This window comes from Fukomys damarensis, unplaced genomic scaffold, assembly GCF_012274545.1.
Source record: "Fukomys damarensis isolate Sample0158 unplaced genomic scaffold, DMR_v1.0_HiC HiC_scaffold_24, whole genome shotgun sequence".
NCBI lineage: Eukaryota > Metazoa > Chordata > Mammalia > Rodentia > Bathyergidae > Fukomys > Fukomys damarensis.
The window spans coordinates 64,871,355-64,882,846 of record NW_022900936.1 but is presented as its reverse complement, the minus strand read 5'-3'; the positions used below and the strand labels follow the sequence as shown (position 1 = coordinate 64,882,846).

The 11,492-nt window shown below is 37.2% G+C and overlaps 1 protein-coding gene and 1 pseudogene across 7 annotated transcripts in view; both read right to left on the bottom strand.

Moving 5' to 3' along the window:
• Positions 1–11,492, bottom strand: part of Stxbp5l (syntaxin binding protein 5 like) — a 391,696-nt gene that overhangs the window by 118,538 nt on the left and 261,666 nt on the right. The gene's annotated exons all lie outside the window — the stretch shown is intronic.
• On the bottom strand, positions 3,344–6,489 carry LOC109118238 (annotated as a pseudogene).

The following is an 11,492-nucleotide window of genomic DNA, read 5'->3' as shown; positions in this document are numbered from 1 at the left end:
GTAAAGGTACATGATCCCAACAATGAATGCAACTGTACTGTATCCCTAAATGTACCAATAAACTCAATAAAAAAAATAAAAAATAAATAAAAAAAAGAATACTTAAGAAAAACTATAACCAAAGAAGTGAAATATCCATTCCCTGAAAACTACATGACTACTGAGAAAATTAAGGCAGACACAAATAAATTTTTTAAAAATTATTTAAAATTATTTTAAAAAATACTCCATAATCATGGGTTACAAGAATGTTAAAATACTGATATTATCAAAAGTAATCAACAGATCTAATACAAATTCTTTCAGAGTTAGAATGGTACTTTTTCATAGAAACTTTTAAAAAAATCCTTAAAATTTATATGAGGAGATAAAAGATTCCAAATAAGGTAAGCTTGTTAAAGAAAGGCAAAGCTGCAGGCATCATGTCCTGATTTCAAACTATAATACAAAGCTATAGTTATTAAAAGTATGGTACTGCCATAAAATAAATACACAGACTCATGAAACAGAATTGAGAGCACAGAAATAAACCCATGCATATATAGTCAACTCATGTTTTGGCAAGAGCACCAAGAATACAAAATGGGGAAAGGATGATCTCTACAGTAAGAATGCTGGAAAACTGAGTTACAGGTTTTTGTTTCTAAAAAGTATTTGGAAGAGAAAGGGACTGAGAATGAAAAGTAGAGAAGAGTTTTAGATATTGGATACTTTTGGTTATTCTGTCTGATAGATAATTTCATTGAGAAAAAAGTGAGATTTTTTTTCTACACATTTTTGGTAAGAAAAATTCAAAAGAAAAATACCAACCTACAAGAAGATATCATCAATAGTTATTACAAAAAAGAATTTGTTATTTTTATTAATCCCTTCTTTGTTTTTTGAGAAGTTCAACATCAACCTTGAAATCTTAACTAAATTAGCTCTTTTACCCTAGACTTTTCATCTTGTACGAGAGCTGATGTTTTCTGTTAAAAATATGAAGTATCTTCAATATATAAATAAATATTAATATTTTACTTAAACTGAGAATCTAGATTAGATCCCTAAAATTCCTATGATGATTTTTTAACTTGGCATTTATTTTTTAAATTAATTTTGCTGATGTATATTTGAAATATGAAATAATTACAAATATTTTTGGGAATATATAGATAGATCATTTCTGATCCTTTTTACTTTCATTCTTTGCCTTCCTCCTTTCTTTGTTCTCCTTTCTCCACTCTCAACTGTCTTCCTCCCTATTTCCTGCCATATCTCATTTATTTTACCATTTAATTTGTTTATACTGTAGGTTTCTCACATAAGCAAAACTAAGAGATATTTAACTTACTGTGTCTGATTTAATTCACTTAGCACTATGGTCTCAAGATGCAGCCAAATGACTCACATTTATCCTTCTTTATGTAAATGTAACACACACATATACCACACACACACGTCATATTTCCTTTATAATTTTGCCTCCTGATGAACATCTAGGCTATTTTCATAGTTTAGGTCATCTGAATTGTGCCACTATAAACATGCATACACATGTATCACTATAGTGTGATATTTTTAATTCTTTGGAAAAGATATCTGGGAGAGGTATACCAGGATCAAAAGAAATTTCAGTTTTAAGGTTTTTATAATCTTCATTTATAAACTATGTTTATAAGGACTTATACAAAGTCAAAGAGTAGCACATATTTCAAAAATATATTTGTATTATTTATTTTAAGCACAGTGCTACTTTCAAAAATTCATTTTTCTTCAAAAACCATAACAAAATAGAAAACTAAGTTTAAATGAGTTTCAAGATAAAAGAAGTAAAAATGTGCTTTTAAAGAATTTAAAATGCTTACAAGTAGCATATTCTTACATAGAAAAAGTCCTACAATATTCCAGTATGCTTTGAAACATTAAGCTTCATTATATAATTTTAGATTAAAGATTACTTTCTGTTGCCTTCCTAATTTTTCCAAAATGTAAAAATAATGTTAATTCTATATATGTTATTTTAAATTTAACCTAAATACAATGAAAAAGAACTGACATTTTAGTTCCTTGGTCTCCTTTACTTTTAAAGATGGTAACTATGTTGTTAGGCTGACTTCAAAATACAGGTATGTGCTATTGCCCCTGTTAGTCATTCTAGCTTCATTTCAGATACTCGTTGTGGCTAGTGGTACCATATTACCACAATAAGCAAAACATTTCTTTTTTTCCAAGGATGAAATTTCCACATTTATTTTTCTTTCATGTGCATAGAAAATGGCAGTGAAGTGTCATATGAAAGAGGCAGGGAATGGGCATGTTGCCTCTATACCAGATGGACTTTGTGCTTCCAAAGTACTGTGAAACACTGCAAAACAAAAGATGCCATAGTTTGTTTTTGTTAACAATTTAAAAATGGGTTTCCCATTTTAAGCAGTCCATTTCTTCAAATCTCTTTTCAAATTATGCACTGCATTACAAATGATGGCATTTAACCAATGTGGTATTTCCATATTTACACAAAGTAAATTTACAAGACATAATAGCATATAATCCTTTTTGGGGGGGGTACTGGGGATTGAATTTGAGTCTTTGCACTTGTACAGCAGGCCACTGAACCACTGAGCTAAATCCCTGGCCCCAATAGCATATAATCTTAACATTTAATAATAGCAATAAAACATGAAGGGGTATCCATGTCATTTTCCCTGTATAAACATACTTTATTCACATTTTTAAAATATCATTGGACCAGGGATTTAGCTCAGTGGTTCCACCACCTGTCTAGCAAGTATGGACCTGAGTTTGATTCGTGGTACCAAAAGCAAACAAAACAAACAAAAAATCATGTTTAATTTGATACAACCTACACATCCATCTCATTTCACCCATTTTTCAAACTTCTCCTCACATCACCCACATCTTCACATTTGACACCTAAACAGAGCTTGGAAAGTCCTCTCCCAAAAGTTTCCTTACTTCCCTGAAAATTCCTCAAAGTGAAAAAAAATTATGCTCTTCACTCATTTCTTTCATTTTACTTTCTTGTTTCACCAGCAGATCAGCAAGATGGACTTTTCCTCTCAATTCAAACAAGGTTAGAAAGAAAGAGTTCCTCTGTCCAGCAAACATCGTGATGCCACACCCACGAGTCCAGGGACTCTGGGTTCTGTTCTGCTTTTTAGGAAGATCCTTTAGTGGAATAAAAGTCTATGTAATTAATGGTTCATTTTAGTCCATATTGTGTTGAGTAATCAGTAGAAGCTGGAAAGTGAACTCAGTCATCAAAATAAGGATCTTCATAGCTATGAGGAGACTGCAAATATAATCTATGTGAACGTGTTTTCCACTGGAGTCATCTTGACTATAATGTAGCTGCTGATTCTGACCAAATGATGGATGACATCTATTGATTGGAAGTGGACAAGGAAGGATGTGATTTGAATTGGTCTCGCTCTAATGTTGATACAGGTATAATAAAATGGTTCTGATTCCACCCACCCTTTTTATCAATGCTCCAGGGGTCCTGATGTTGCCATAATATATTTAAGACCTGGGCTGCTGCCTTCACCACTCTCAGAGGGCTATGTTCAACAGCTTCTCTATGCATCCTGAGTCAGTCAGGGCTTTGGTGTTCTCCATGTTTTTTCTTGTAACCTTGTGCAGACACAACAGATGGTCACCACTGTCTTGTCAGACAGTATGCTGGGGTTGCTGCCACTAAGAAGCTAGTTAACCAGGTCTCATGTGGTGCATTTAACTATGAATTCCCTGCTACATACATCTACAGCCATATTCCTCAAGTTGCCACAGAATAGACAACTCTATCATTATCCATCCTCAGAAGTTCAACAAGGATGGGGAGCCCTTTTTCTTTTTGGACAGCTGCCCAGTTGTACATTGCAAATTTCCAGTTGCTGGCAGAAAGGTTCTGGAGAGATCTGGTGGAGCCTTCCAAGGTGGCTGGGTTAGAGCTTTCTGGTAGAAGAGTCAGATATGGTTTTACCAATGGATGCCACATCATCTCAACCCCTTTGGGGGACTTTGACAGAACTGGGATAGGATTCCTTCAAACTGATCCTCTTATGGAGTTCTTTTTTATTTTCTTTCTTTTTCCCCAAGCAGCTTGGCTCAGACTCTTTGCTGGGAGATTCTTTTCCTAGTAAATTACCCAATTCATTTAGTCTAAGCATGCAGGTGTGTGACACCTCCAGTTCCAGCCAGGACAGGTTCCTCAGGGTGCACACACAGTTCTCTACCATCTTGCTGTCATAAACAGATGTATTCATATACATATGCATCACATACAGCAGAAAGTCTACCAGCCCCTCACAGGATCACATTTGCTTTTGGGCTTCCCCTGCAGAACTGAGATTCCTCAAGCAGCCTATCATGTTAGGCAGAACTAGTGAAGTTTGAAATTTAGTTTTATGATGAGCATCAAAAGAAGAGTTATTCCACCAAGAATGTGGGACAATCAGTGTTTATTAAAGTTGGGAGAGCATCTCGAATGATTGTCACCTTTATGGCATCACATGAGGTTAAATTCCAAAGAACTCCTGTAACAACTCCCTTACTTCTGCATCAAAAGATTCTCTCAACATTCTCAACAAAGCAGGTATCCCACCAGCATTCTTCATTGCAACTTTATTTTCATCTGTAGACTTGCCAAAAACAAGGTTTCGCAGGGCACCACATTCTTTTGAACTTCCAAAACTCTGTGGTCCAAAAGATAAACCAGGTGCTTGATGCCCCCTAGCCTATACACTCCATCTTCACTTTGTTGTTGCCAAAGCACAAGTGCTGCAGGGAGGCTACTGCATTTGCCTGGACAGAGGGGAAATGGTGCTGCAGGAGTTGAATGACTTCAGGCAACTTGGGACCGATCATGCCAGATTCCTTGGGGTCTTTGTGAATGCTGTCTACTGATGGAGACCTAGTGGAACCATCATCAGCCTCTGGTGCCTGCTGAAGCCTGTTATAATAGCATTCTTGTATTTGGTACTGTATTGGCCTTTAAGGGTCTGTGTATGTATCTGTTGAGTTCAGAACATAATTATTTCTTTAGTATGTAAGGGTACCTCCTTGACTGGATATACTTTGTAGATTTCTATTGCGCTGATACAATGCTGTCTGTGAACCTTGGAGCTCCACAGTTCCATGGATTGGACTGTGGTATGTTGGGCTATTAAAAGTCTTCCCTCCATAAATAGGAGTGATGTGCAAGTTGGGAGACACAGATGAACAAAGGTCTTGCCCAAGCTGACTGTGCCAACTAGCATAAGAACTCCATATTCCCATTAGGCTGTCTGGCCCAGGTGAAACTATACTTTTGTAAATGTCATACTGCTGCTGTCCAAATTGCTCCATGTCATGAATAGTCCTTTGCAGGGAAGGTCCCAAATGCTGTATATGGCAGTCTTCCCTGAGCATTTAGGAGATGACAACCCACCTGGCCTTGGGATAGAGAAGCTACTTGAGTCTGTGCATTTGTCAGGGTCAGTGGTGACCCCACTCTGGTGGTGGTTTGGTACAAAATGGTTGGTCCACTGGGATTAGAGGTCTTTTAAGAGATGACTGGCCCTATCCCCCCACCACAGTTAACAGGGAGGCGGGTCTCTCTGAGTACAGAGAAGTGGAGGAATATGCACTGGGGTTTAGAGGTCAGGAGTTGGTCACTGACATAGAGCCAAATCCACTACCCAGAGAAGTTCTCAGAGACCCCCTTGAAGGAGGCATGCTTGTGCTGATAACATAAGGAGACTGTGCTGTAGATGAAACTGAACTAATACTTCTCATCACCTGATTGGCCACTAATGGCTGAACTATTGTTCCAGTTTCATCTCTGGAACGCCTTACCAAATGGTGAGTGGCTAAACCTATGAAAAAATGCTGCTGTCTACTGTTTGTCTTGCTCGAGTTCTGGCTGTTGCGGAAACTTCTTGCTTCCTGATATCCACTGTTGGAATAAGAATTCATTTGCATTGAACTTCTTGAGTTATCTAATGATCTCCTCACTTTCATGGAGAGATGTCTGTTCCGCTGCATAGAGGATCCCTTGTTTTGGCTCTGTCCTGATGAGATAGTTGTTGGGATGGACAGTGTCAGAAACTCTAGATTTGCTGATGCCAGGATTTGGTACATCTGTTGATCTCCAAGGAAATGACTTCTCACTTCAGCTGGTGCTGGGGATGTTTGGTGACTCTCTCTAGTTGCTTTCTAGTTGACTGGCAACAATCTTTCCACTTGCAGTTCTCCAGTGAGTCCTTGAAACTGAAGCTCTTGCAGACCCACAAGTACCCTGCATATTCTGAATCTGACTGGCACCTGGAGCAGCACTGCATGCCAGTCATCCCAATGTACTCAGGGATGTAAACACCTGATCCTTCACAGAAGCTTGAATAGTGGTGGCTGTGGTCTCAGGTTCCATGCCTGGGCCAGTGGAGACACCTTCCTAACGGGTCTGTGGCTGCCCCTCCTCACCACTGAGGCTTGCTCAGGAGCTGGCATTCCTTTTTTCAGGTTAGGAAGTGACCGTCCTTGCTCTGAGATCAGGAACATTTGTGCTGTTGTGGGAGCACTGCTGCAGCAGCGAAAAAAATTTAAAATGTCCAGCGGTCAAGTGCCTGCCCACCTCTTCCCTCCCATCCCCCTGGGAGGCGCACCCATTACCCCCAGCAGGTGTGCCTCTACCCCCGCCCCCCCTCACGGTCCATCACCTCAGCTGGCGTCAACTCAGACAGCCCCGGAACTCCCTCTACTGCTCACAGGCCATTGTGGTCACCCACCCAACAGCCAGCTTGCCTGCTCCACCAGCCCCAGCAAAACATTTCTGTGAGTGAAGAAAATTCTATTGGGCAATACTGTTTTAAGTCATATTAAATGGTAGATTTATGTTTTCATAAACAGCCTAATTAAACTTAATTTTCTAAATTTCATTTATTGTTATTTTTGGCAAATACATGAATATTATTTTAAAATCATTAAAATGCAGAAATATAGAAAATGAAGTGTTTAAATAAATCATATATTTGAATAAAACAGATTAATTCTCATAATTGTACTAATCATTAGGTTTTGATGCATTAGCTTAAATTAGAATTTTTAGATCTTTAAATTCAAGGACATGGCTTCATATCAAATTGAATCAGTTTATCAATAAGTTTAGATACCAAGACAAAAGATACATGAGTAAAATGACAAGTCTTTATTTCTTAAGTAGATGATTCATAAATTCTCAATTTTGGACATATCTGGTTATTTCAAAACCCTTCTCAGTGTGCTGTAAGACAAAAAGAGCTAATTCAGATTGAGAAACAGGTCTTTAGTTTTGTGCTAAGCTTAGCATTTCTCTCAAGCCTGAATGAAAACTAAGCTATTGTTTGTTTATACATTTATATACTGTATATTAGTAACAGAATTATGAGCTTCTTTTTGGTGCATTGCTACATGCATATGAAATTTTATTTTTAAATCCATTATCTCCTCGTTTTGTACTCTTCCTCTGGGTCCCTTCCCCATCTCTAAAAATATATCTTCTAGTTTCTTGTCATGTCTCCTTTATCTTATACCTTCAATTTCTCATATGAGAAAAAATATGCAATGTTTAACTTTCTACATCTGCCGTATTTCACTTAAAGGTTTACCTTTTTAAATGGTGACCAAACAATATTAAACATTTGTCATACATCTTAATTTTTTAAAAATATTTTAATGTTTGTTTCTCTCATATCTATTAAATATAGCTGTAATCTAAATTGAGCTACTTATTTTCTTAATAAAGTTTAATATGCAAGTGTGTAGTAGCTTTTCAAAGTTTTAACTCATTTCATCCTGATTTGACTGATGTTCAATCCTAGTGGCAATCCTAATATAATGTCACATGACTGTGCCTTATGTATTTTATGAAGTCCATATTGCCTGGCTATCACAAAGCTAACATGAGAAAACTGTAGATCAGTTTCACTACTAACAGTCTCCCCAAGAGAAATTAAAATATACATCTTTGACAGTATCTGCCTTGTAAGAGCAAGGTCCTAAACTCAATCCCTGGTAAGGAGAAAAAAAAATACAGAGAAAACATACATCTTTGTATACAAAAACCTGTTTGTAGCAAGATTCATAATACTCCAAAATTGGAAAAAATACAAATATCCATAAACTTTTGAATGAAAAATCAAGATACGATATCTTTAAAATAGAAAACCATTGAGAAATATAAATGAAGGACTGATACTAATGAATCTCAAGAGCACTGAGCTAAGTGGAAGAATCCAGATTTTAAAAAATCACATCTTTTCTGATTTCGTGTATGTGACATGTGTAGTCAAGGCTAATCTGTAGAAATAAAAAAATTGATTAGTATTCACTAGTGAGGTGGCTGAGAATAAAATGAGGTCCTTTTAGTGTGTGAGAAATATGCTCTGAAATCAAAGTGTGATTACATTTTGCTATAGTTTGCATCTGGAAAGTCTCCGGAAGGCCTATGTGGTACATGGTCTAGCTGTGTGGTATAGTTTCTAGCTTGGTGCTATTGGGAGGTGGTAAAACCTTCAAAAGATAAGGTATAGTAGGATGTCTTCTGCTTTGGGGATGCCCTGGAAGGGAAGAGTGAGACCTTACTCCCTTTATCTTTCATTTCTAGTCACAAAGTGAACAGCTTTTCTCCATCACATTCCTATGATGCCACCACATGCCCCAAGCAATAGGGCCAATCAGTCATGGACTGAAATCTCTAACACTATGACTAAAATAAACCTTCCCTATTTTAAAGTTTATTATCTTAGATATTTAATCACAGTAATGGAAAACTGGTAAAATTGAAATTGGTAGACAAGTGGGTCAACACTCTTCTATTCATTTGAATTAATGTGAAAGAAGCCTTTGGAATTATTGGTGGAAAGGATTTGGAAATGTTTGAAGGAACAGGCTAGAAAAATACCAGAATACTGTAGGTAGAGCTTAATGGGTAATTCTGATGAAAAATCAGAAATATATAAAGGTGACAAAAATATGGACAGTTAAGGTGACACTGATGATGTTTCAGATGTACATGAGCACTCTATTGAGAATTGGATTGAAGTTGACACTGTGATAAAGAATTTGGATGCATTGTATCTATGTTCTAAGACTTGCAGGAAAAGTAAACATACAGGTGATGAATTTATCTGTCAGGGAAAAATTTCAAGGCAGCAACACAGACAGAAGCATTAGCTGCTTTAAAACAAATTATAGTGAGAATTGGGAGCAAGAAGGAACAGAATAAACAGATTTAGAGAATTTACAGTTTGGCCAAAAAGGATCATTTAAAGGTGAAAGGGGGATGGGGGGCAGTATAATTGCTAAAGAAATTAGTGCTATAAAAAAAACCCCAAGTACTCTCTGCACAAGAATAAAAAGACAACTTGAGGGCATTTTAAGAATTATCTAAAAACCACCCTGAGTACAAGCTCAAAGTTGTGAAAATTTGTTCCAGATTTTCCAGAAGTCTTTTAAGAACAGAGAACAAGGGGACCCTGCTCATCCAGGACCACTTAGCAACCATAGTTGGTAAGGCACCCAGAAACTACTGCAGGCATGGTTTACGTGAACACAGATACAGTCAGTTAGTATTAGACTTTGACATATCAACATAATGCTGGTTTTTCAGCCATGTAGGATGTAAGATTTAGGGAATCCTGGATACTTCCACCAAGATGTTAGAAGAAACCTTAGGAGGCCAGGTAGTATTTGGCAGGTTTAGAATCAAAGCAAAAATGATACACACATCTAGTACACATGGCTCTGAAAGTAAAACCAAAGTGGAAATGGAGACTCAAGCAAAACAAAGGTTCCAAGAATATGGATCACCTACTGAGGAAAAAGATACAAGCAGTTTGCAAACCCAGCTAAAGAATCTGGTCCTATAGGCTGCAATCCAAAGTAAAATTGTTAGGGCTATCTAAGCCCCTGGGAGCCCAAAGTCTTCAAAACTATGCTTCAGATTTTGGACAGGAAGCTATAGTATTTATTATTTGCCCTGCCTTCAGTTTTGTTTTGGCCCAATCCTTCTATGTCTCTATTCTTCCCTTTGGGTAAGGGAATGTTTACAACATAACATTGTATATTGGAAGTAGTTTGTTTTTGTTTTTGTTTTATGTTGCTGACAGGGGTTTACAGCTGAGTTTCAGAGGACACTTTGGACTTGGACTTTTTAGCAATCCTGGAATAGTTAAGTCTTTCAAGACTTTTGGAGATGGACTGGATGCATTTTTGTATTGGGAGATGGATGTGAACCTTCAGAGGATGGGACAGAATACTACAGTTTGGACCTGGGATGTCCTCCAAAGGCCTATGTATTAAAGCTTAGCAATAGTGGTAGGTAGTAGAAACTAAAGAAGAGATTTTAGGTAATTGGAGACATGTTCTTGAAGGGAACAGAAGGATCTTACCTATTCTTTCTCTTTATTTTTTTTTTACTTCTTGGCACCATGAATGGAGAATCTTTGCTCCATCATGTGTGTCCGACCATAAGCCACAGGCCCCAAAGCAAGAGGGCCAAATGAACGTGGATTGCAACCTCTAAAGTTATGTTAAGCCTTTTCCCTTTAGTCACAAACAGAATTTTGGCAGGTTAGTTCACTAATGTGTGACTATATGTGTGTGTGTTGGGGGGAGATCTCACATGCTTCAGAAGTTTTGGCTTAGTTCTCTTTGGTAAATTCTTCAAAGGAGTGGGTAATTAATAATCAGTGGAATCACTGGTCATTCAAGAGATGCAGATGAAAAAAACACTGAAATTCCTCTTACCCCACAAAGAATGGCTGCTATCAAGAAATCAAGCAATAACAAATGTTGGCAGGGTTGTGGGGAGAAAGGAACCCTTCTCTATTATTGGTGGGAGTGCAGACTGGTGCAACCACTATGGAAATCAATATGGAGATACCTCAAGAGCTGGGACTACAGGATCCATTTGAACCAGCCATCCCCCTGCTGGGTATCTTTCCAAAAGAATTAAAAGAACCATACCACAATGATATATGCACACCAATGTTTACAGTGGCACAATTTGTGATAAAACTTGAAAACAGACCATTTGCCCATCAGTTGGAGTCTGGATAAAGAAGATGTGGTTTTTCTATAAAATGGAATACTGCTCAGCCATAAAGAATGAGAAAATAGATTCATTCATAGGAAAATGGATACATATTGAGGATATACTCCCCTAAGTGAAATAAATAAGTTACACGTGTAAATGACGAATAGTTTCTCTGTTGTGAAAAGCTATAATACTACATAAGATTCTAATGAGATAGTTGACAATATGAAATTGGAAGAAAAGGGCTAAAGGCATTTCTCTGTTGTGAAACACTATAATATTACATAAGCTTCTAATGAGATAGTTGACAATATGAAATAGGAAGAAAAGGGCTAAAGGCGTAGGGAAAGTGGGAATGGTAGGGGAAAGGTAATAAGGGAAAAGAAAAAATATGAGAAAATGAAAAAATGGAAATAAAATGTTTGTAAATGGGGAG